Source organism: Typopeltis vanoorti, chromosome 7 (genome assembly GCF_054136105.1).
Source record: "Typopeltis vanoorti isolate ZY-2024b chromosome 7, IOZ_Tvanoo_1.0, whole genome shotgun sequence".
NCBI classification, from domain to species: Eukaryota; Metazoa; Arthropoda; class Arachnida; order Uropygi; family Thelyphonidae; genus Typopeltis; species Typopeltis vanoorti.
The window spans coordinates 12,872,976-12,898,654 of record NC_143555.1 but is presented as its reverse complement, the minus strand read 5'-3'; the positions used below and the strand labels follow the sequence as shown (position 1 = coordinate 12,898,654).

General features: G+C 36.4%; 1 protein-coding gene across 9 annotated transcripts in view; it reads left to right on the top strand.

Annotated features, from left to right (window-relative positions):
* Positions 1-25,679, top strand: part of LOC150104491 (RNA-binding protein Musashi homolog Rbp6-like) — a 768,426-nt gene that overhangs the window by 527,335 nt on the left and 215,412 nt on the right. The window lies entirely within an intron of this gene.

Sequence of the window (25,679 nt, the reverse complement as noted above, 5' to 3'; positions counted from 1 at the left end):
TTCGAGAGCACTGGATCTGGTCATAGCATCAGACTGCTTAGCAGTAACCAATATAGCCACTCCCCCCCCCCTTGTCTGCATGAGGAACTCAGAATTATGGCCTTAAATTTGAGAGATTGCTAGACATTCAGAATTTTCTCTTAAGAAGAAGTATATGTGGAATTACAAAGCACGTGATTATAACAAACTGAGGAGTTAGCTTATAGTAGAGCTATGGTATAGGAGTTTGGAAGGTTGAGATGTCAGTAGTGCATGGGAAATGGTCAAGGAGTATTTGAAAGAATCCTTTCTTTTAGTGTTGCACAGTGATCAGCATTCGTTTTAGAAATTATTGACTTTACAACCATGTTATAAATAACTATTTTAATTTCCCGATGTTTCGACCTTCATATTAAGGTCATCATCTGGAGTATATACAAATATACAAGGACAAGCTGAGTTACATTTCACACAGTATGCTAAAGCGACAATGAGTTGATCAACAGTTATTCTACTGGCATGACCTCTAGTGAAAATATAATAATAATAAAAATAAAAATAATTAATTATTGAGAAACTACATCAAAGCTAAATGTTTCTCTTAAGAAAGAGAAACATTCTTTCACATGGATAGTTTTCTTACAGTAACAATGATGTCCTAATTTAACATGACAATTGTTATGTTAGATTTAAGATTCTGGATTATCAACAGTCCTGTTTATAGTTAACTCTTAGGGAGAAAGGTTCCATGGGTTGAATATGTGCCTTCCATATGTTTGGGATTTTTAGACCATCATTATTGTTCAGATTAGGGTGGTTGATAAAAATCTCACAGGCTTCCTTAAATTTACATTCATTCCATGTTTTAGTGTGATGTAAACTGGTGCTTTTCAAGTCATTTCTATGTAGAGTGTTCAGGGCATGATCAGAGAGGCCAGCTTCACCATAGTTATTATATTTAATGTGTTGTTTATGTTCCTTTTGTCTGATAGAAATTGTGCATCCTGTTTCCCCCCATATATTTCCCCCCTTTAACCTGGCTTTTCAATGAAAGTCTGGCTTCGGCAAAGGTGCCCAGGGAATGGAAGGAAGGTAAGATAGTGCCATTGCATAAGGGTGGTAACAGACTGGAAGTGTATAATTATAGACCAGTCTGTGTGTCATCAGTAGTTGTTAAGATCTTGGAGAAAGTAGTGAGAGACCGTATACAGCACTGGGCAGATGAGGGTAATGTTATCTGTGAGAGTTAACATGGATTTGTGAAAGGGCGCTCTTGTTTTAGCAATATGCTAGCCTTTTATAATAAAGTTACAAGAACATTAGATGAGGGAAAGGCATATACTGCAATTTTCTTAGACTTAGCAAAGGCATTTGACAGGGTGCCACATGATAAGCTGATATTTAAGTTGCAACACATGGGTCTGGATGTCAGATTGGTCAACTGGATTCAGGATTGGCTGTCTGATAGGTATCAGAGAGTTGTGTATGGTGGAGCAGTTTCAAGGAGACAGAAGGTTACAAGTGGGGGTCCCACAGGGCTCAGTACTAGGACCTATATTGTTTAACCTTTATTTCAATGACATTGCCAGTGGATTGCAAGGGGATATTCAGTTGTTTGCAGATGATGTGAAGCTGGGAAGGATTATTAGTAATAGTGCAGATGTGGTAGCCCTGCAAGAGGATTTGAATAAGCTAGATAGATGGGCAAATGAATGGGGGTGTCAGTTTAATGCAGCAAAATGTAAAGTTTTGATGTTTGGGAAACATCGATGGGATGCTGCATACTCTATGGGAGGAGTTATACTGGAGGAAGTTGGGGAGACAAGAGATCTGGGGTTGATGATTGATAGAAACCTGAAGTTTAGGGGACATATTGCAAAGGTGGTGAAGGTAACACAGAGGATTGCTGCAATTATGAGAAGGACACTGACCTGCAGAGATAAGAGGGTTATCATTCCGTTGTATAAGTCTCTGATCAGACCACACTTGGATTATTGTTCTCAGATTTGGTCCCCAGGATTTGAAGGGGATAAATTAACTGTGGAAAAGATACAAAGACGGATGACAAAGATGGTCTCAGGACTGTACAAGGATAGTTATGAGAATCAGCTGAGGGAATGTGGACTGCAGAGTTTGGCGGATAGAAGAAGGAGAGGTGATATGATTGAGACTTTTAAACTGTTGAGAGGTGGTTACAGGGTTGACACTGGGGAATTCTTTCACTTGGTTGAACAGTGGGAAGGAGTGATGACAAGAGGCCATCCCTGGAAGTTACGAAAGGAAACTGTGAGTAAGAGGGTGAGGAGTGGTTTCTTTGCATGGAGGGTGGTTGAGCCGTGGAATGCATTGCCTGATAGAGTGGTGAGGGTGAGAATGGTCAATGAGTTTAAGGAGTTTGTGTTTCTTAGGGGAAACCTCCCCTTGATGAGTCTTGACAGACTTTATGTTCTTTGGAAGGACCTCCCACGATGAGTCTTTTGACTCCATGGAGACCTGATAATAATAATAATATGGTAGATTACAGGCGCAATAAATAAGGTATACTCCAGGGTGAGCCAGCAGAGGGAGTGGGTCTTTGGATGAGCTGAGTAAGCTATTTAATTTTGCAGGAGGTTTAAAGGTGGCTTTGAGGTTGTATATCTGTAGTATTCTGTTTATTTTATCTGATGTCCCTTTAATGTAAGGAATGGTTATAGTTTTATTGTAGTCTGGTTTATCTTGTAGAGAATTTTGTTAATAGTGTTTTGGCTGTAGCCATTTTTTTAGGAAAGTATTGCTGATAACTTTAAATTCGTCTTTAAGCACTTATTCATTAGAGCAAATCTTCAAAGCAGCCCTGTTTTTTAGAGTATTAATGACACCTAGTTTTTGTGTTGGATGGTGGTAGGAGTTTATGTGCATATATTGGCCAGTATGTTTTTGTTTCTGGTAAACAGTGAAGGAAAGACTGCCAGAAGGAAGACAAGTGTATCTAGAAATGGAAGTGTGTTCTGCTTTTCAATCTCAATTGTGAACTGTTTGTGTTGTTTGTTTAGGTGGCTAAGGAAAGTGTCCAGCATCTGGCGACCATGGGGCCAGATCACGAAAACATCAACATACCTAAGGCAGACTTTGGGTTTTAAAGGAGAGGAATCTAGAGCATGTTGCTCAAAATATTCCATATATAGTCCTCCTTCTGGCAGTCTTTCCTTCACTGTCCAAGTTGAATTGGAGGTGTTTACAATATTGCAGAACCATAATGTGAACATTGCCATGGGATTACATGGCATATCAGCCTTTGTGTTATGAGAATGTGTGAGGAAAGTCTTAGTTCTCAGAATGTACCAAGAGAGTGGAATGAGGGCTAAATAATTCCACTGTATAAAAGAGGCTCCAAGACAGAAGAAGTGAATTATAGGTTAATTATTAGAACTGGGTGAACAGGAATATGATACTTTATAGTGGCAACAAGTTTCTGTGAACAGTAGGTCTTTCCTTATTAATTTGCTCATTTTTTATAATAAAGTGACAACTGAGTTGGTACAAGAAATTTTTACACAGTGATACTGCTGGATTATGTAAAGGCATTTGACAGGAAACAACATGGAACTCTGTTGCACAAATTGGAGCAAATGGAAATAGATATGAAGCTGGTGATTTGGATAAGAGAGAGAGAGAGAGTAATTGATGGACAGACATCAAAGAGTGGTATATGAGGGAATTCGGTAGAATGCAGGTAGTGATATTCCACAGAGCTCAGTACTTTGTTTTCCCCTCTTTTTTTTTTTTTAATTTGCACAGTAATGAAAAAAATGACTGAAGTAGAAATATTCAGCAGCTTGCTGATGTTGCAAAACTAGGAAGATTAATAATCAGTGGAAATGAATATTGCTCTTCCAGTGATAAATGATTATTGAAATAATCCATTAATGAAAATTAATATGGTCACATGTATGGTTATATAGTTTGGGATGAAAATATCACAAGCTGTGTGGTTATGTTGATGAAACTGAACTGCAGAAATTGATGAGTCCAGGAATTTGAGGACAACGAGTTGAAGTTTAGAGGACATATTACAAAGATGGCCAAAACAGCACATCAGATTACATGGCTGTTAAAGAACACAGTGAGAAGCAGGGATAAGGAGGCTATTATTCCTCTTTTTAAGGCTATACATCAGAACTGCTGTGTACTGATCTGGTCTCCTGGATTTCATGGGGATGAAGAAATGGTGAGGAGATCAAGAAGCAAGTGAACAAGGTTGTGCCAATTCTATTGAATGCTCCTTATGAGGATAGATGGACGGTTTGGGAAAAATTAGCTGATAAACTAGTTTTTCTCATAAACATTAAACGAGATATGATGGGAAACATAAATTATTAAAGAGATTCTGTAGGATTGACACAAAAGACTTTTTTCAGCACATGCCAAGAAAGGATAGAATAAAGGATTGTCCCTGGAAATTGGATAAGGGTGTGGTTAGCAAGGGTGTTAGGACTAGATATTTTGCTTGGAGAATGAAAAATGGGTGAAGTGGGTTGCCAGAGGTAGTTGTGAGTGCTTTGTCAGGCGGATAAGTTCAAAGACATGTATGATAAGTGTGGACATGGAAATGGGGATGTGAGTTCAATGTTGCAAAATGTAAGGTTTTAAAATTTGGAAAACAAAGATGGGATGCAGAATTTATGCTTGGTGAGGATATATTGTTGGAGGTGGAGGAAATAAGTGATCTGGGGGTGATAGTGGATAAGGATCTAAAATTTAGGGGACATATAGCCAAAATTGTGAAGACAACACAAAAGCTTCTGGGAATGATGCAGAGGACACTGACGTATAGAAGTAGGGAGATTCTTGTTCCATTGTATAAAGTTTTGATTAGGCCACACATGGACTATTGTGCCTAGATTTGGTCACCAGGGGAATGAGAGGCAGGTTTTTTTCATGTAGAGTTGTAAATGATTGGAATGCCTTGTCTGAGAGTGTGGTGTCTGCAAGGAGTTTGAATGTGTTTAAGACATGATATGATGAGCTGTGTGTGTGTGTGTGTGTGTGTGTGTGTGTGATAAAAGGACCTCCCAGATGAGTCTTTGACTTCTTGGGGTAGTAATAATAATAAATATTATGTGAACAATAGTTAAAGTGAGTCTGCCACAATGAGTCTTTGGTTCCATGGAGGTGCCTAAGAAGTAATAAGAATAATATTTTCTTGAACTTAGCAGATGCATTTGATTGATTATTTCAAGGCAAATTGATATAGAAGTTTTGAAGATGGGGGACTGATAAGAGATTGGTTGTCTGAATAATACCAGAAAGTTTTATGGGAGGTGGGGGGGGGGCAGTACCATAGAAAATGAAGTGCTCTCTTTTTAGAGTCCCTACTGTTTGACTTATTTGTTAATGTTAATTGATATTTCATGTCAATTCAAATGGGATATTCAATTATTAGCTGATGATGCAAACATGGAGAGAATTAAAAGTTTAATGTTGATGTCAGATCCTTCAGAAGATTTAAATAGACTTTTCTCTTTAACAAATGAGTGTGATGATTGAATTTTTAATGTTAATAAGTACAAGGACAGATGGCCTCTGTACTCTGCATTTGGGACAGAGATGTAGGGCTCTATACTCTGCTGGTGGAACTATGAAATATGATAAGATTTAGGATCTGGGATGATGGTTGACAGAGAACCAAAGTTAGAATGACATATTGCTAGTGTTGCAAGGACTATGCAGTGCATTGCTGCTATGATAGAAATACACTGATAAGTAGAGATGAAGAGTTAGTTGTACCATAGAACATTGCAGTGATCACACCACATGTGAGAGTCACATGGTTTCCATTGTCATTATGAGAAGTGTGAAGAGGAATCAGAGATAACTAACTTAGGCAATATTAGGACTGTGGAATGTTAGTTATAGTGGCAGTTGAGGAAATGTAAGTTGTATGCTTAGCAGATAATTGGAAACCAGGTGGTATGTGATAGACCAGTGTTTCCCAAATGGTGGGTCACGAAAGCTAAATGCCAGGTCACCTACAAAAAACTCTTGAAAACCTAGGTGTTTCGTTTTGGGGTTTTCTTTTTTTCACAAAATTCTAAAATACAAGTAAATAGCGTTTAATCAGGACTAATGAATAAATAATTTAATTAATAGAGATGAAAAATGAGCTCCATCTGTGGCCGTATCGCCATTTCACAGTCTCTTTGTTTGCAGTAAGGTAGCTCAACTAATGGTGAAGCTGTGTGGTGGCAACCGCGCCACCAACCGAATCATTTGGTGGTCTGGCGTTTGTTTTACTTGCCCACCACGTACTCATTCTGCTTGTTCAGTTTGAGTTAAGCATCGAGAGAGAGAGAGAGAGCGTATTTTTTTGTATTTACTGATTACATGTACCTTGCCCGGTGGGTTTGGCTGAACAATCATAATTATTATAATTGTTTCTAAATAATTTATTTCATTCATTCTTTATCTTGCTTGTCATTACCCATTTAACGATGGATAAATGGGTCATAAAACAACAAACAATGTGCCAGTTACAAACTCTTCGATTAGCACCAATGAACAGTCGAGTGACGCGCAGCTGGGCACGAGTTCTGAGAACAGCATTAACAAACGGCTGCACGATGTGTTCTCTATAATTTACGAAAAAGAAGATGTACTGGACCCGACAGTATTCTGAGGATTACATGCAATTCAGTTTCATCAAGGGTGCTGATGACAAACCATTATATGTTATTTGTTATGCGGCACTTTCAAACGAGTCCACGAGACCTTCAAAGTTGAAGCGACATTTGGAATTGAAACATCCGAACTACAGTAATAAGCCAATAGATTTCTTTATAAATAAAAAGAGAGCTCTAATAGCTACCAAGAAGACCATCTTTGAATTTTTCTCAGGAAGCTCAGTCTGAAAAACCTTGTAATGGCTTCTTATGAAATATCAAAATTAATTGCTGAAACTGGTTATCCTCACACAGTTGCCAAGAAATTAATAGCAATGAAAATGAAAATGTTAGCATCTCGAATATGTGATAAAAAAAAAAAAACAGGAGAGCCAAGTAAATATGCTGTTGCTATTAAATAACACAGTGAAGCGAGAATCATGGAGATGGCAGATAATATCGAAGAAACTGTTGTAGGTCACTTAAAAGAGTGCATTTTTTTTCCTTGCAAGTCGATGCAAGTACAGACATAATGGGCAATGCTAATTTAATGTGTTTTGTGAGATATGATTGTGACAAACAACTCGCACAGAATTTCTTTTTTGTAAACTTCTGACAACAAGAACGACAGCTGAAGAAATTTTTAATTTGATTGCAAATTGCATCAATGAAAAGGGCATTGAATTTAAGAAATGTGTGGAACTGAGTAGCAATGGAGCCCGTGCAATGGCAGGCACACGTACTGGACTTTTTCCAAAAATCAAAGCCGTAGCACTAGGATGTGTGTGGATGCATTGTAGCATTCACAGAGAAGCATTGGCCATCAAAAGAATGCCATTGCTTTCAAATGCAACTATGCAAGAGTGTGTACAATTTATAAACTTCATAAAATCTCGTCCATTGAATTCAAGAATATTCTCTGCATTGTGCAAAGAAATGGGGAATGAACATGACCATCTTCTAATTTAATAAGGCAAAAGGCTATTTTACTGGTGAACATGTTAATAGAAAGGGGGATGGAAAATCCCTTTATGTTTTTAATAGCCGGATACAAAACTCGGATCAAAATCCATCGTAATCCATAGAGTTTCATGCCGAAAAAAAAAACTATTGGCAGACCCAAGTATAAATGATCACTTGGATAGTACAACACCAGGGCAACTCTATGCAAAGGTGGAGCAAGCTCCCTCACTAACTTTAATATTCTTTCATAATGTAAAACCCAGCTCCTAAGAGATGTATGTATATATATATATATATATATTGTTTTACATTATGAGAAGAGGTCACTACCCAGACCAGTTTCAACCTTTTTTGAGGTCTCATCAGTGAGTAGGTAGACCTGGAGTATCAAGGTTTTAAGTGAACAAGAACTTGCATACCTCTACAATCGAATTGCTGAAGTGGTGTACTCCTATATTTAATGTTAATTACTAATTTAATAAGCCGAAAGGCTATTTTACCGGCGAACAAGAGTATAATATGAGTTCCATGCCAGATGAGATTTCAGCTGTTATCAAGGAACATATGCTAGGACTGCAGGCAAGTCTGAAGGAATATTTCTCCCCTCCCCCAATCAACAGCAACAAAGCATAGATAAGGAACCCTTTTACAGTGAACGCAGAATCTGAGGCAGAATTGCTGGAATCAGATATTGAATCTTTAATTGAACTGTCGTGTGATATGGCACTCAAAGACATCTTGAACACATACCACTGATGGATTTTTGGCTGTCTTGCCGTCAGGAGTACCCAGTTTTAGCAGAAAAAGTGATGAAATTTCTAATGCTTTTTGTCACTACCTATAAGTGTGAAACAGGCTTTTCAACACTGGTTTTTCTAAAAAATAAATATAGAAACTGATTGGAAGTCAAACTGAATTTAAGAATAAAGGTATCTTTTCCTCCAAACCTGAAGTTTCTAGTTAACAAACAACAGCATCACACTTCTCATTAATAAATTACTCGGCTTTAGTTTAATTTCCTTATATTTTTGTCAGAGTAAATGCTTCTTTATTATAATAATAATAATAAATGAATACTCTATGAACATTCAAATCTGTTTTATTTTACCTGTTGGCCATAAAAATTTTAGTGAGTCACGAAGATGAAGTATTAAAATAACCGGGTCACGGAAAAAAAAGTTTGGGAAACCTTGTGATAGACATTTAAGTGAAGGAAGGCTTACGTATACAGTGGAAGGAAGAATAAGAAGCCATAATAAGTTTCCATAAAACTTATATAAAGGTGTGATGAAGAATGGGATGAGTAGATTTTTTACTTGGAGAGTGGCACATGACTGGACTGCACTGTCAGAATATGTTATGAATACTAGGGGTGCAAACAAGTTTAAGGTGCAGTATGACAGATATTTTTGCTGGTTGAGTGGGACATCTCACAATGGGTCTGACTGTATGTGTGATTATTTATTTTTGAACAATTTATTATCTCTCAAATCTGTCACATACTGTAAAATTTAGGACAATACTGTATTTTCTTACAAATAATCCGTTAATATGATAATTTGCATAATTAATACAATTGGTAAAAAATTGTAATTCATGCCTTTGGAAAAGACCATGAAGCATTCAAAGGCTATAAAGAAAAATATTCAACAGTTATACACTTCCAAGTAATGACATACAGATGTGAAATATGGTATTTGACTACAACTGACTGACTAGTTGAGAACTACTCATAGGAAAATGGAAAGATCACTGCTTAGTATTATCATTCAAGATAGAGAGTGCAATATTTGGGTCAGAGCTCAGACCAGGATGAGAGGCACTCCAATAGCCATGCAAAGATCCAAATGGCAACAGGCAGGTCATAAAACAAGTGACACTCACACATGGAAAAAGTTTATATCTGAATGGGTATCACAAATATGAAAAAAGAGCTATAGGAAGACCAAAGAGACAGTGAGAGGATGAGAATAAAGAGATTTCTAATCTCTTTAATCTCATCCTCCTATACAAACAACTCCTATTTGCAGTTGTTTGTGAAAAAACAACTGCAAATTCATCATAAAAAATTTATTATGTAAACTGTAACATGTGATCAAAAGATTATTCATCTTGTACAATAATTAGTAACATAGTAACAATTTTCTAACAGAAAATTGTTACTATGATTATTAATAAATCTAATTAATAAATTTCTAACAGAAAATTGTTACTATTCATCTTGTACAATAATTATTCATCTTGTACAATAATTAGTAACATAGTAACAATTTTCTAACAGAAAATTGTTACTATGATTATTAATAAATCTAATTAATAAATTTCTAACAGAAAATTGTTACTATTCATCTTGTACAATAATTATTCATCTTGTACAATAATTAGTAGCAGTAACAATTTTCTAACAGAAAATTGTTACTATGATTATTAATAAATCTAATTAATAAATTTCTAACAGAAAATTGTTACTATGATTATTAATAAATCATAGTAACAATTTTCTGTTAGAAAATTGTTACTATGTTACTAATTATTGTACAAGATGAATAATCTTTTGATCACATGTTACAGTTTACATAATAAATTTTTTATGATGAATTTGCAGTTGTTTTTTCACAAACAACTGCAAATAGGAGTTGTTTGTATAGGAGGATGAGATTAAAGAGATTAGAAATCTCTTTATTCTCATCCTCTCACTGTCTCTTTGGTCTTCCTATAGCTCTTTTTTCATATTTGTAATACCCATTCAGATATAAACTTTTTCCATGTGTGAGTGTCACTTGTTTTATGACCTGCATGTTGCCATTTGGATCTTTGCATGGCTATTGGAGTGCCTCTCATCCTGGTCTGAGCTCTGACCCAAATATTGCACTCTCTATCTTGAATGATAATACTAAGCAGTGATCTTTCCATTTTCCTATGAGTAGTTCTCAACTAGTCAGTCAGTTGTAGTCAAATACCATATTTCACATCTGTATGTCATTACTTGGAAGTGTATAACTGTTGAATATTTTTCTTTATAGCCTTTGAATGCTTCATGGTCTTTTCCAAAGGCTGCCCAACCAAGTTAAATTCTTTGCATAATTTATTCCTCACAGCTTCCCTCTGCTATGTCCTAAATAAACATAGGCAGTAACTACACTATATCAATTTCCCAGTGTTCCATATGTACTGGCATATATATGTATTGGTTATGCATTTATTATACAGCAGTTTTGTTTTGTATTTGTTTACATTTAATCCTTTCTTTTTTACTTTTTTTCGTTCAATTCATTGATCATTTGTGGAAGTTCTGCAGAGTTGCCTAAAAGAACAATGTCGTCAGCAAATCATAGGTGATTTAGTTCTTTCTCATTGACTATAATTCCTCTATTTTTCTTATAGGTGATTTAGTTCTTTCTCATTGACTATAATTCCTCTATTTTTCCATTCCAGATTTTTAAAAATTTCTTATATGACAAGGTGTTTACATATATACAAATTAAACTATTGCAGCCTCTGTTCAATTCAGAGAATCAGTATAAAGTACTAAATGCATTCATTATTTTGATACACAGTGTATTTACATATATACAATTATAAAAACATTATTATACATTTTTTGACTACTCAAAAATTCAGTATAAAAAATACTGAGTACATAGATTCTTGATAATTTTTTTTTACATATGTACAGTTAAAAAACTTCATTATTACATTTACTGTTCAATACAAAATACTAAGAACATTTGTTTTTTGATAAATATCATTGACTGTTTTTGTCACTGCTTCACTGAACTTTTTTTTATTTTTCTGTTTGCTATGGTGGTGTTCATGCTGTATTCCTCAGAGCTTGCACTTTGTTCATCTGAGGAAGATAGTAGATGGCAGTGGTTTTGTTTCAGTGTTCAAGCCAGGTGTCAAATTAACTATTTATATACATGTGTATAGATATACATACATAGAGGCATGTATTAGTACTTTTTTTTTTTTTCAGTTAGCATGTAGAAGCAGTTACGTGTGCCCACAGCATGTGTACTCATATGGCATTTGTAAATTATAATCATAGTAATAATTTAAACTGAAACCAAATAATTTATTAAATAAATGAATGAGTAATGATAAAAATTTGGTAATAAAGACTAATGATAAACATGGACTAAGAAAAAAAAAGACATAATATATAAAATATAATAATAATTATTATTATTTATTCACATAATTGATACACAGTCAAAACAAGATTTAAACAACATTATATAAATAACAAATATCATTTAAACAACAATTTGACTGGCGATACAGAACAATTCAGATTCTACACAAGAATCTAAGAATAGTCTGTCAGGTAGCGTCGTAAAATATGGACTGTTCCAAGTAATGCCTTTTTTTTTTGTAGGTCATATGGGGTCACTTCATTGATGTTTAATTGCTGTAAATAGTTGGAGAGCTTCTTTGAAATTGCACCAAGTGCACCGATAACTATTGGGATAACTTTAGTGTGTTTAAGCCACAGCATGTCAACTTCGATTGCCAGATCTCGATATTTAGTAATTTTTTCCAGTTCTTTGTTGTTAATGTTGTTATCACTGGGTACTGCAATATCGATAATCCAAACCTGTCAATGTTCAATAATTGTGATGTCAGGTTGTGTTCCAACCTGTGTTCCAAATACTGATCTGTTTGTATTTGAAAGTCCCAAAGAATTGTTGCTGTTTCATTTTTCAATACTGTCTCTATGCTGCCACCAGTTATCAGATGTACAAAGCCATATTTTTTGCATACATGCCAATAAATCATTTGGCCACTTGAGCATGGCAGTATTTATAGTCAGTTTGAGCTATCTTGCTGCAGACACTGATTAGATGTTCTACTGTCTCATCTTTCTGATTGCATAATCTGCATTTATTGTTATTATTGATGTTAAAAATTTTTGCTTTCATTGCATTAGTTTGTAATGCCTGTTCTCAGCTGCTAGAATAAATCCTTCTGTTTCTTTTTTAATATGTCCATATTGCAGCCATTGCGACATCTTGTTTATGTCAATTTTGTGTCCTCAGTATCTCTAAGAAATTGGCCATGCAAAGGTTTATTTTTCCAGCGCACATATCGGTTATTTTGCTGTTCCTTTTTGTAATCGGATTTGTTTCCTGTTGATTTTAGAAGGCCCTCTTTTGTAATTGCTTGAAGCATTGGCTCAGAGTTATTGTCGATGTAACTTTTCAAGCTAATTTCTTCTTCTTCCACAGTCTGTCTCACTTTCAGTAGACCTCGTCCACCTATTCTCCTTGGTAGATACAACCAGTTAACATCACTTCATGGATGTAATTGCATGATGCATAGTTATTAGTTTTCTAGTTTTGCAGTCCAGTTTGTCCAGGTCTTCTTTTGTCCAATCTATTATGCCAGCTCTGTATCGAATCACTGGTATAGCCCAAGAATTCATTGCTATTATTGTGTTTAATCCATTTAGTTTTGTTTTCAGAATATTTCTGAACTCTTTTGGTGTATTCTGCTGCTGCCTGTTGTTTAACTTTCGAGTGGAGAATGTCACTGGCTTCTAATATTCCTAGGTATTTGTAGTGTTCATCAGCAGAAATTGCTTTTATATGTTTTTCTTGATCAAAATTAAAATTGCTAGTGTCTTTAATTTTTCCTCGTTTAATAGATAAAGTTGCACATTTATCTAAACCAAATTCCATTTTGATGTCCTGACTGAAAATACCGAACTGTGTTTAGTAAAGAGTCTATTTGCTGGGCCAATTTCCCATATAAAAACAAAGTTAATAATGGAAAAACTCACATAAAAAGAGTATTTAATAGTATAATTTTCACCTGTGTGTGTCACAGGCATCTTCAGTACATTTTAAGCTCAAATTAAACAATAACTGACAATTCCAAAAAGACCAACCTAAGTAGCTAGTGTAAGATAAAAAGGTCAATAAATTTCCTAACGAAAAAAAAAAAAAAATTATATATACAATGAAAAGTTAGGAAAGATTAGCTGAATTATAAAGTACTATTTCCCATAAAGGGGATAGACATAAACCATCAGATCTGTTTAAGTTAGGTGAGTGAAGTAAAGTTTCACATGTTTCTTTATAAAGCCGTTTTCCATGAGGAACTGACTTTTGTGAAGGACTCTTGTCTTTTTCCAATGAACTCTATGTCTAGTGATGATGACATGTTCTGCAAGTCCAGACTTTTCAGGTTCAAGGTATTGAATATAAGACTGGTGTTCTTCTAGCCGAATAGAGGCAGATCTTCCTATTTGTCTGAAATAAGATAATCCACAAGAGCAAGGAATCTGGTAAACACCTGGATAATTAAGATGTGGAAGCTTGTCCTTAGGAGAAGTGAGAAAGGTGGAGATTTTTCTGAATGGTCGAAAGGCACAAAAATATTCAGTGGTTTTAAAACTTTTGCTATACGTTCACTAATGCCTTGTACATAAGGGATAGGAATGCGTGTTATTTCTTCTATATTTGAAGAGGAAGATATATTAAAACTACTCAAAGCTCTTTTGATGAAGGAATTCTTATATTCATTAGATAGAAAGGTGGAGATTATATATTGCAGTTCTTTCTGTAATAGATCATCTGAAGAACAAAAGGAGTGGGCATGATGAACCAGTGTTTTAATAGTTCCTGCCTTTTGACTGGGATAGTGATGAGATTCAGCATGGATATAATGGCCTGTATGAGTCTTCTTTCTATAGACTGAGAAATGTAGGTTAACTGGTTGGCGAAGAATTAGAAGATCTAAAAAGACTAAATGCTTATTTGATTCTACTTCTAGGGTAAACTGGATCCTTGGATGAAGTGCATTTAACTTAGTGAGAAACTGTTGAAGTTCATCAGAAGAGCCATTCCATATACAAAAATGTCATCGACATATCTGAACCAATGAGTAGGTCTGGGAGAAATGTTGTCAAAGATACGTTGTTCAAAATGTTCCATAAAGAAGTTGGAGATAGCAGGAGAAAGAGGATTGCCCGTATCTTTGACAATATTTCTCCCAGACCTAGTCATTGGTTCAGATATGTTGATGACATTTTTGCTATATGGAATGGCTCTTCTGATGAACTTCAACAGTTTCTCACTAAGTTAAATGCATTTCATCCAAGGATCCAGTTTACCCTAAAAGTAGAATCAAATATTGTTTAATTTGAGCTTAAAATGTACTGAAGATGCCTGTGACACACACACACACAGGCGAAAAATATGCTATTAAATAATCTTTTTACGTGTGTTTTTCTGTTATTAATTTTGTATTTATATGTCTGCTCACGGTTTGCCATTATTAAAACTTTTTCCCATATAACTTCAAGTCATCCATATACAATAGATGGGAAATTTTAATATTATATTTAGGAATTTCATATCAAAGTTTTGTTTTGTTTAGAATCATAGATAAAGGTATCAAAGAAATGTTGAAGAGCAATGGTGACAAGGAATCAACTTGGAAAATTCCATGTTTAATGCTGATATCTCCAAAGCGTTTGTGATTCACTATTAAAGTTTTCCATGATTTCATAGCGGCAGCTAGAAAGGAACATATGTTTTTGTTAATTCCAAATATTTAGTGATTTTAGGATCCCAGAGTGTGGGAGGGAATCGAGTGCTTTCTTATAGTCTATCCATGCCATGTTTAAGTTAGTTTTTCATCTTTATGAATTTCTGAGAATCATTTTATTAATAAGGATCTGGTCTTTTGTTCCTCTGGATTTTTGAAAATTGCCTTTTTGTTCAATCGGATAAATCTGATTATCTGATAAGTAGTGGTATTGGAATTTGCTATGATTGCAGTGAACAGCTTAAGCATAGTTGGTAGGCATGTTATTGGGCCATAGTTACTTGGGTCTGCACCTTTATCCTTATCTTTCATGAAGAGAAAAGTGTGCCCAGATATCATCCAGTCTTCCACTCAGCCTGACTGTAACAAATAATTAAATTGCTCTGCCATTCAATCATGTAGACTGGCTGGATGTTTTAACCAAAAATCAATGTAGTTCGTCTTTGCCAGGTGCACTCCAGTTTATTAATTTTCTAGCTTGTGTGCTGACAATTTCTTTAGTGATAATGACATTTTGCATTTCTTTTTGTTTCATTTCTGATTCTATTTCCTTAATCCATCAGGCATTTATATTGTGTTCAATAGAATTATCCCAGATTGTCTTCCAAAATTTGAGTGTTTCTTCTTTTTCTGGTGAATGATTGCTTGCATTTGTGAGAAAATAATAGTTGATAGTGTGGAAGGCGTGAGTGACTGTGAAAGTTTAGGAGATGGTTTTGTTTGGGAGATTGAATTTCGATTAAGAGTGACTGACCTGCAGAGGGAGATAGATGAGCTGAAAAAGGAGGAGGAATGTCTTGTGAATGAGAGAAGAAGTATGAAAGATGAGATTAGGAGAATGGAAGAGATAAATGCAACGCGAATCAGAGTAGGGGGGGGGTTGGGAATGATAGGAGAGGAGAGAATTTTGGGATTGATAGAAGAGGAAAGAATGGAAACAGTAGGAGAGAGAGGTATGGGAGTGCTAGAAGAGGAGAGAATGGAAACAGTAGGAAAGAGGGGTATGGGAGTGCTAGAAGAGGAGAGAATGGAAACAGTAGAAGAGAGGGAATGAGAGAGAGAGAGGTATGGGAGTGCTAGAAGAGGAGAGAATGGAAACATTAGGGGAGATGGAATGAGAGAGAGGCATGGGAGTGCTAGAAGAGGAGAGAATGAAAACAGTAGGAGAGATGGAATGAGAGAGAGGCATAATGTATGAGGACTCAATGATCCGTGGTGTTCAAGATAGGATGCGTAAGGAGTGCTTGCCAGGAGGAATGATAGAAAGAGTGGCTATGGCAATTAAGAGAGGTGAAAGGGTGGATGAAATGATTGTGATGGTAGGAACAAATGACTTGAGTGGTAATGTAAGTTGGGCAGCAACAGATATGAGATTTTTGCTTGAGGCTGTACAGAAGAAGACAGAGAGAGGAAAGATAGTGTGCGTGTAGCCTAGATATAATAATGACAAACTGAGCAGAAGGAAATGGGGATGTGAGTTCAATGTTGCAAAATGTAAGGTTTTAAAATTTGGAAAACAAAGATGGGATGCAGAATTTATGCTTGGTGAAAATATATTGTTGGAGGTAGAGGAAATAAGAGATCTGGGGGTGATAGTGGATAAGGATATAAAATTCAGGGGACACATCGCCAAAATTGTGAAGACAACACAAAGGCTTCTGGGAATGATGTGGAGTACACTGACGTGTAGAAGTAGGGAGATTCTTGTTCCATTGTATAAGGCTTTGATAAGGCTACACATGGACTGTTGTGCCCAGATTTGGTCACCGGGTTTTCAGAAGGATGAAGAGATGTTGGAAAGGGTCCAAAGGCGACTGACTAAGGTAGTTTCTGACCTCTGGAATGTTGAGTATGAGGAAAGATTGAGAAGATGTAATTTGCAGAGTCTGGTGGACAGGAGGAAGAGGGGAGATATGATAGAGACCTACAAGTTGATAAGGGGTTGTTATAAGATCAATGGTGGAGAAGTTCTACAGAGAATAGTGGGAGATCAGGGGAAAACCAGAGGTCATCCCTGGAAACTGTATAAAGAGGGTGTGAGTAGGGGAGTGAGAGGCAGGTTTTTTTTGTGCAGAGTTGTGAATGATTGGAATGCCTTGCTTGAGAGTGTGGTGTCTGCAAGGAGTTTGAGTGTGTTTAAGACACGGTATGATGAGATGTATGTGTGATAAAAGGACCTCCCAGATGAGTCTTTGACTCCTGATGAGGTCTTGGGGTAATAATAATAATAATAATAATAATATGACAGTACTACATGAAAAATTTACATCATTACTAACTTCCTATCTACAATTTTCTTCCAAATCAATCTGTTACCTATCAAGACCTCAACATTATCAGATCTTATATTTCTATCTTCTAAGGCACTTTTTACCATATCAATCCACCTATATCTTGGTCCTCCTCTGAGTCTTTTTCTGCCAACCTGGCAGAGAACACTTGTTTTGCTAATCTTTCCTCACCCATTCTGTTTAAGTGACCATGCCACCTGAGATTAGCTCTGCTGACATATTCCTGGATGCTGACAATGTCAAGTTCTTTCCTAATATGTTCATTTTTAATATGATATTGCCATTGATGCCATCTGTTCATGCCCCTAATCTTTTTCAGGACTCTCATATCTGCGGTCTCTAGTCTTTGGTCAAGTGTTTTACTTCTGACCCAGCTCTCAGATCCATAAGTTAAAATTGATTTGAACACTGTCTTGTATATAGCTAATTTAGTGTTTTGACTGATTTCTCTCTTGTTCCACTGTATTGTGTACTGTATTATTATTATTATTATTATTATTATTACACCCTCCATGGAGTCAGCATGTGTCTCTGTGGCTCTGGTATGATTATGTAAATGTCTAGTGTTTCATATGCTTAAAACTTTATGTACAACTATTAAAGAGTTTTTGGCATTGGTTGGTGCAACCTGCCCAAAAATTATAGACATTAGTGAGACTTGGCTGACAGCTGATATTGTAGGTACATGGATGGAATGTAAGGAGTATAGTATTTTCAGAGAGGATAGAGAAAATAGGATTAGGGTAGGAATATCAGAGGACAGTGTATGGATAGCAGTTCATTTGAAGCAATCTGGTGTTAGAGGTCAATAGGACAAAATATACATTTAGTTGCTGCTGTAGGTGAGGAGGTGCAAAGAATAATGTGGAAGATATGCATCAGCAAATTAGCATAAGTCAAGTAATTATTATTATTATTATTATTTTGACACCTCCAGGGAGTCCAAAGACTCATCGAGGGAGAGTGTGCCGACAGCATCGAACGATTGTCCTCCTTCCAACTACTAACCGCGCTCAAACTTACTTAACTGAGCCATTAGTAGCAGAGGCTCTACCAATCGACCAACCTTTGCCGGCAATAACAGAGAAATTCTATATGATCACATAGATTGTAAGAAGGAAAGATCAAATAGCTTAAATAAAATTTATTCACCTACTAAGAGATTACTTAAAACAGCATTTGATGGAAGGGACTTGAGGTTTGAGAGTATGTAATCTGGTTGTAAGATCAGATCTGTCAATAACCAAGGTGACCACATTGTTTCTGACTGGGGAAAATTATCATGCAGTCTTGACTTGGTAGAGGTCAATACTGCATAATCACTCTGTGAATTTTGCACTTAAGAAAGGATGTATGGTAATTCAAGGCAAATGATTATGACAAACTTAGGTGGCAGCATAAAGCAGTGTCATGGCTTAAGAATCAACATGGGAAGGATATTAGCATTGTATGGGAGATATTCAATAGATATCTGAAGGAAGCAGTATCAGACTCTATACCCAAGGTCAGAAGGATAAATCAGGTAGGAGTTAAAAGGATAAGGAGTATCATTAAGTAGGAGCTCCAAAAAAATAAAATGTTGTGGTGATATATATATATATATAAGGAGAAAAATTATCAGCAAGCTCATGAACAGCACAAAACCGGTAAGGAAGGTGGCCAGCATGGTAACAAAGGCAAAATCATTTTATAAGAAGAAATTAGCCAAGTATGGCAAAAGAAATCCCAAAGAGTTATTTTTCTATGTGGCAAGTGAAAGGAAGAATGACTATGGATGGAAAACTTTAATGAATGCTGATGGCAGCAAGGTGACAGAAGCAGACAAAATAGTTGAGTTACTGAGTGACCACCATGTAAGGTCTATTATTATTATTATTATTAAACAAGACCTCATGGAGTCAAAGACTCATCTAGGAGGTCCTTTTATCTCACACACATCTCATCATACCGGGTCTTAAACACATTCAAACTCCCTGCAGACACCACACTCTCTGGCAAGGCATTCCAATCACCCACAACTCCGCACGAAAAAAACCCGCCTCTCACTCCCCCACTCACACCCTCTTTATACAGTTTCCAGGTATGACCTCTGGTTCTCCCCTGATCTCCCACCATTCTCTGTAGAACCTCTCCACCATTGATCCCACAACAACCCCCCACCAACCTGCAGGTCTCCATCACACCTCCCCTCTTCCCTCTCTCCACCAGACCCTGCAAATTACATCCCCTCAATCCCTCCCCATACCCGACACCCCAGAGGTCAGAAACTACCCTAGTCAGTCGCCTTTGGACCCTCTCCAACATCTCTTCATCCCCCTGAAAACCAGGCGACCAAATCTGGGCACAATAGTCCATGTGTGGCCTAATCAAAGCCTTATACAATGGAACAAGAATCCCCCCACTTCTACACGTCAGTGTCCTCCCCATCATTCCCAGAAGTCTTTGTGTTGTCCTCACAATTTTGGCGATGTGTCCCCCAAATTCTAGATCCCCATCCACCATCACTCCCAGATCTCCCATCTCCCCCACCTCCAACAATATATTCTCACCAAGCATAAACCCTGCATCCCATCTTTGTCCTCCAAATTTTAAAACCCTACATCTTGCAACATTGAACCCACATCCCCATTTGCTTGCCCAATCACTCAATCTATTCAAGTCCCCCTGCAAGGCCACAACATCTTCACTACTCCCTATGGTTCGTCCCAACCCTGCATCATCTGCAAACAACTGAACATCCCCATCCAAATCCCCGCCAATATCACCAATATACAAGTTAAACAGCAATGGCCCCAAAACAGACCCCTGAGGCACTCCACCAGTGACCCTCCCCCTCCCGGATATTGCACCCCCATACACAACCCGTCGACACCCATCAGATAGCCAGTCTCCAATCCAATGCACCAATCTAATATCCAACCCCATCTGCTCCAGTCCGACCGTCAACCCATCATGAGGCACTCCATCAAAAGCCTTTGCAAAATCCAAGTATATTACTGTGTATCCTTCTCCTCTGTCCAAGGAAGCAGTCACTTTATTGTAATAAGTAAGTAGATTACTAAAACACGACCTCCCTTTAGCAAATCCATGCTGTCCATCAAAGATTATACCATTGCCGTCAACCCAACCCTGGATCCTAGTTCTCACAATCATCCAAGTAAGAATATTACTGTGACAAAAAATGATGTAAGAAGTTGATGAATTGGAAGTACTTGGTATAGTACAGAATCTTTGTGCAAATATGGCTCTAAGTTTAGATGGAATATCAGCTCATGTATTTTAAGATAGCCTAGTCAGAGACAATGCTAATTGTTTCTGACTAGGCTGTTTAATTCAAGTTTCAGCACTAATAAAGTACCAAGGGAATGGAAGGAAGGCAAAATTATTCTTATAATTAAATTTAATTACATAAATACAGCACAGAGAAATAATTAAACAACAGGTTTAATTGTTCTGATATTTCATCTGTCACACAAACATCTTCAGGAATACAATAATAAAATTATCATAACAAGTGTGTGTGCATGCATGCACACACGCACACAGAAACAATAAGTGGAAGAAAGTAGATTATTTTGAGCCTAAAATCCTATGAGAGCTGCTGTCTATGGATGCTGGTGGCTAGCCTTAGCTATTGGGAGGGAGGCCTAAGAATTAGTTAGTTTCCCAAAGTTTAATACAACCATATTAATTTAGATTAGGGTAGTTTTTTAAATCTGCTGCTGATTCTAAGCCTAAACATATGTTTGCAAAATTATTCAATTTCATAAAGGAAGCTCCAAGATGATGGTAGCAAATTATAGACAAATCAGCATTTTAAGGGTGATGGTAGTAAAAGTACTAGAAAAGTTGGTTAGAAACATAATTCAGAAATGGATGGGTAAGAATATGATACTCTGTGGGGGAGAAGCATGGCTTTTATGAAGGGCATGTCATGATTTTGTAATTTACTAATTTTTTTTACAATAGAGTGATGGCTGAGTAAGATAAAGGGTCTAACTAGGATACCACATGAAACTCTGTTATGCAGATTGAAACAAATGGGGATGAACATGAAACTGGTGAAATGGATATGAGCATGGCTAATAGAGTTGTGCATGAAGGAGCAGAATCTGGGAGAAAGCAGGTAATTAGCAGTGTAATGCAATGTTCTGTGCTTGGACCACTTCGATTTAATTTATACATAAATACTATAGGAAATTATTTGATGGGAATATTCAGTTGTTTAATTATGTGAAATAGAATCTACATGATGTGGTGAGATTGTAGGAATTTATTTATTTATTTACATATTTTTAACAGTTCCACACATGAGAGGTTCCAAAACCTATAACACAACAGTGCTATGTGTGAGCAAGTGGTTAGAAGGAAGAAAAGAATTTGTTGTAGCATTTTTGAAGACCTGAAGGTTGTAATCATTGCAGAAAACAGTACAGGGAAGACTATTCCAATGAGCAGAGGTGTAGGAAGTGAAAGCAGAGGATGAGAAATTGGTTTGGACTTAAAATGTATATGGGTGTTAACTGGCAGCTGCTCATGTTTGTATATAAGTAGAGGAAAGCAGTGGGATGATAGCAGCCAGTTCAATGGATCAGTCCATGGAAATACATATAAAGATATAGACTCTCTGCAGAAATAAAGTCTAGGGGAAAGTGACTAGAGGCAGTCAGTGAAGGGGAGGGGTCACCAATAAATGAAGTGCTCATTTCTAAATACAGTCAAGTATTCTAAGGGAGGTATCAGGTGCACAACCTCAAATGTGGGAACAGTATTCTAAGGTTGGGCAGATTCAAGTTTATACAATGTCAGAAGTTGAGCAAGAGTAAAGTGCTATTTGGAATGAAGAAGTATGCCAAGCTTTATGGAGGCTGAAGAGGCTATAGACACCTTATGTCAAAATAGATTAGATGTAAGAGTTAACCCCAATAAGAGAAAACTGATCCTGGTTAGCAAGAGGAATATTGTCAAAAGTTAGGATTCGGGGAGAGAGAGCAACATGGTTTTCCTTCCTGGAAATGGACAGGATTGCGTTTTGGTAGCATTAAAATTCACCTTGAAATATTATTATTATTACTTGGATACCACCATGGAGTCTGAAGGCTATTTTCTCAGAGTACTATCATCGGCAAAGCTATGAATAGGGTTGAATGTCAGAAACACACACACACACACAGACAGAGAGAGAGAAAGAGATGATGAATGTATATGTGGAAGGTGACAGCACTAAGCACTGAGGTGCACCAGCATTAATTGAAAAATTGGAAGATTTAAATAGGCTAACAGGATAAGCATATGATTATGGATGGCAGTTTAAAATGGAAAAGTGTAAAGTTATGCATTTTGGAATGAAAAATATTACCAGCTGTGTACCAAATTGATGGAGGAGGCTAGGGATTTGTATTTGTTGATAGATAGAGTTGAAATTTCGAGAGCATATTGCTAAGGGGGATAAGGTAGCTTATAGGATTACTTGGCTATTGAAGAATAGCCAAGGAAGTTTTTTTTTTTTTTAAATAACGAAACCTGTGGGGCGATCATCATTAAAAGAAACACACGTATAAACCACAGTGAAAATTATTTAATTGTAAATATGTAAAGGCATCTCAGAACGTCTTTCTAAAATTATGAAGAAATACAATTTTGCCACTACTTACAAACCTATCAACCAAATTTACAACTTGTTACCTTCTCCTAAGGACAAACTCTCACCCTTGATGTTACCTGGTGTTTATGAGATTCCATGCTCATGCAAATTATCTTACTTTGGACAGACAGGTAGGTCTGTTCAGAAACGCATCTCGGAACATCAAGACCACATTCGTCTTCTTAAACCGCAGAAATCTGGCCTCTCTCAACACGGAATTGAAAATCCAAACCATAGGATCCATTGGGAAAAGGCTAAACTTTTACATAGATCTTTATTTAAACATGAACGTTTATACAAAGAAAGTTCTGAAGCCCTACTACACAGACCAAACCTAAACCGCAACGACGTTCTTACTATTCCTAAAGTATGGGAAATTATCATACAAAACTGTGTTAAATAATTAACGTTTTTTTTTTTTTTTTTTTTTTTTTTTTGTTGTTGTTGTACTACTTTAGCACGTTATGCACGTTTTCATGAGATTCTATTTTGGTAGTCATGCGCCCTAACTGTATGTTATTCCTAATTTTTGTTTAAATTCTGTACTGATGATGTCCTAAGAAACTTAGGATGAAATATTTACAATTAAATAATTTTCACTGTGGTTTATACGTGTGTTTCTTTTAATAAAAAGCCAAGGAAGTTATCATTCCTCTTTATAAAGTCTTGATACAATATTTCCACATCTGGAATATTGTGCTCTGGTCTGATTACTTGGGTTTCTTGGCGATGAGGATCCAGAGGCAAGTGACCAAGATAGTGAGTGGTTTGTGGAATATCCCTATGATGACAGAATGAGAGTTTGTGAAATGCAAAAGTTGATTGATAGGCACAAAAGAGGAGATATGATAAAAACATTTAAGTTGCAAAAGAGTTTAATAGGGTTGATGTAGAGGAAATATTTCAGTACCTGGCTATAGACATAGAACAAGGGATCATCCATGGAAATTGAGTAAAAGTGTGGTTAGCGAGAGCTACATTTTTCACTTGGAGAGAATAAGTCTTTGGATGCCATGGAAGTATCCGTGCAATAATAATATTTTAACAGGTGACAGTTTACATAGACTGTTATACTGTATCGTAGTATTACTTGACAGATGCCATGGTTGATAATTTTCTTATTGTTGATTGGTATCATATCTTTTACTTGGAACAGGTTGACTGGATTAATGCTGAGTTCTCATTAAGTTATTCAGTGTGTTTGGTATTTAATACAGGTGCAGTTTCAGCATAATGGGAATTGCTGGAATTGATATTGCAATGATATGTATGACTGTAGGATAATGCTGCAGGATCACGTTTCTTGGGTTTTTAATCACTAGCATTTGGGATTTGGTACACAGCGATTGAATTATTATGAAAATACATCATTACTACATTTGGGCCTTGTTTATATTAATAATTAATATATTATAATTATTATTTATATTGATTATACTAAATCAATATGATATAATTATTATACTAATTAATTTATAGAGTATGTTAAAGAAATTGTTTTTATAATAATTATTATTTTCATGCTTGCTTGGATGCTTTCTTTCTCACACATCCATATTCTAGGAAGTTCATTTTTGGTCCCTCCATGTATTATTCTTTCAGGCAGTACATTCTTCTTGCCAAGAGAAAAATCTTAACTCCTCAACTTTTATGAACGAATCCTCCACTTGTATCTATTTCTTATAGGTTTTTATTAACAATTATTATCTCTCTCATATGCGTCTTTTCCAAATACTTACCAAACTTTGTTATTATTATTATTATTACCCAAGACCCCATGGAGTCAAAGCCTTCTCTGGGAGATCTTTTTATCATACACACAGCTCATCATACCGTGCTTTAAACATGCTCAAATTCTCTGCAGATACCACACTCTCAGGCAAGACATTCCAATCATTCACAACTCTGCATGAAAAAACCTTCTTCTCACTTCCCTACTCACACCCTCTTTATACAGTTTCCAGGGATGACTTCTGGCTCTCCCCTGATCTCAAATTACTTTCTATAGAACCTCTCCAGAATTGATCCTATAACAATCCCTTACTAACGTGTAGGTCTCTGTCATATCTCTCCCCTCTTCCTCCTGTCCATCAGACTCTGCAAATTACATCTTCTCAATCTTTCCTCATACTTGACATTCCAGAGGTTAGAAACTACCTTAGTCAGTCGCCTCCGGACACCTTTCCAACATATCTTCGTCCTTCTGAAAACCAGGTGACCAAATCTGGGGACAATAGTCCATGTGTGGCCTAATCAAAGCCTTATACAATGGAACAAGAATCTCCCTGCTTCTACAAGTCAGTGTCCTCTGCATCATTCCCAGAAGCCTTTGTGTTGTCTTCATTATGTGTCCCCTAAATTTCAGATCCTTATCCACTATCACCCCCCCCCCCAGATCTCCATCTCTGCAATATATCCTCACCAAGCATAAATTCTGTATCCCATCTTTGTTTTCCAAATTTTAAAACCTTACATTTTGCAACATTGAAGTCAAATCCCCATTCCTATGCCCAATCACTCAATTTATTCAAGTCTTCTTGTAAGGCCACAACATCTTCTCTACTCTTCATGATTCGTCCCAACTTTGCATCATCTGCAAACAACTGA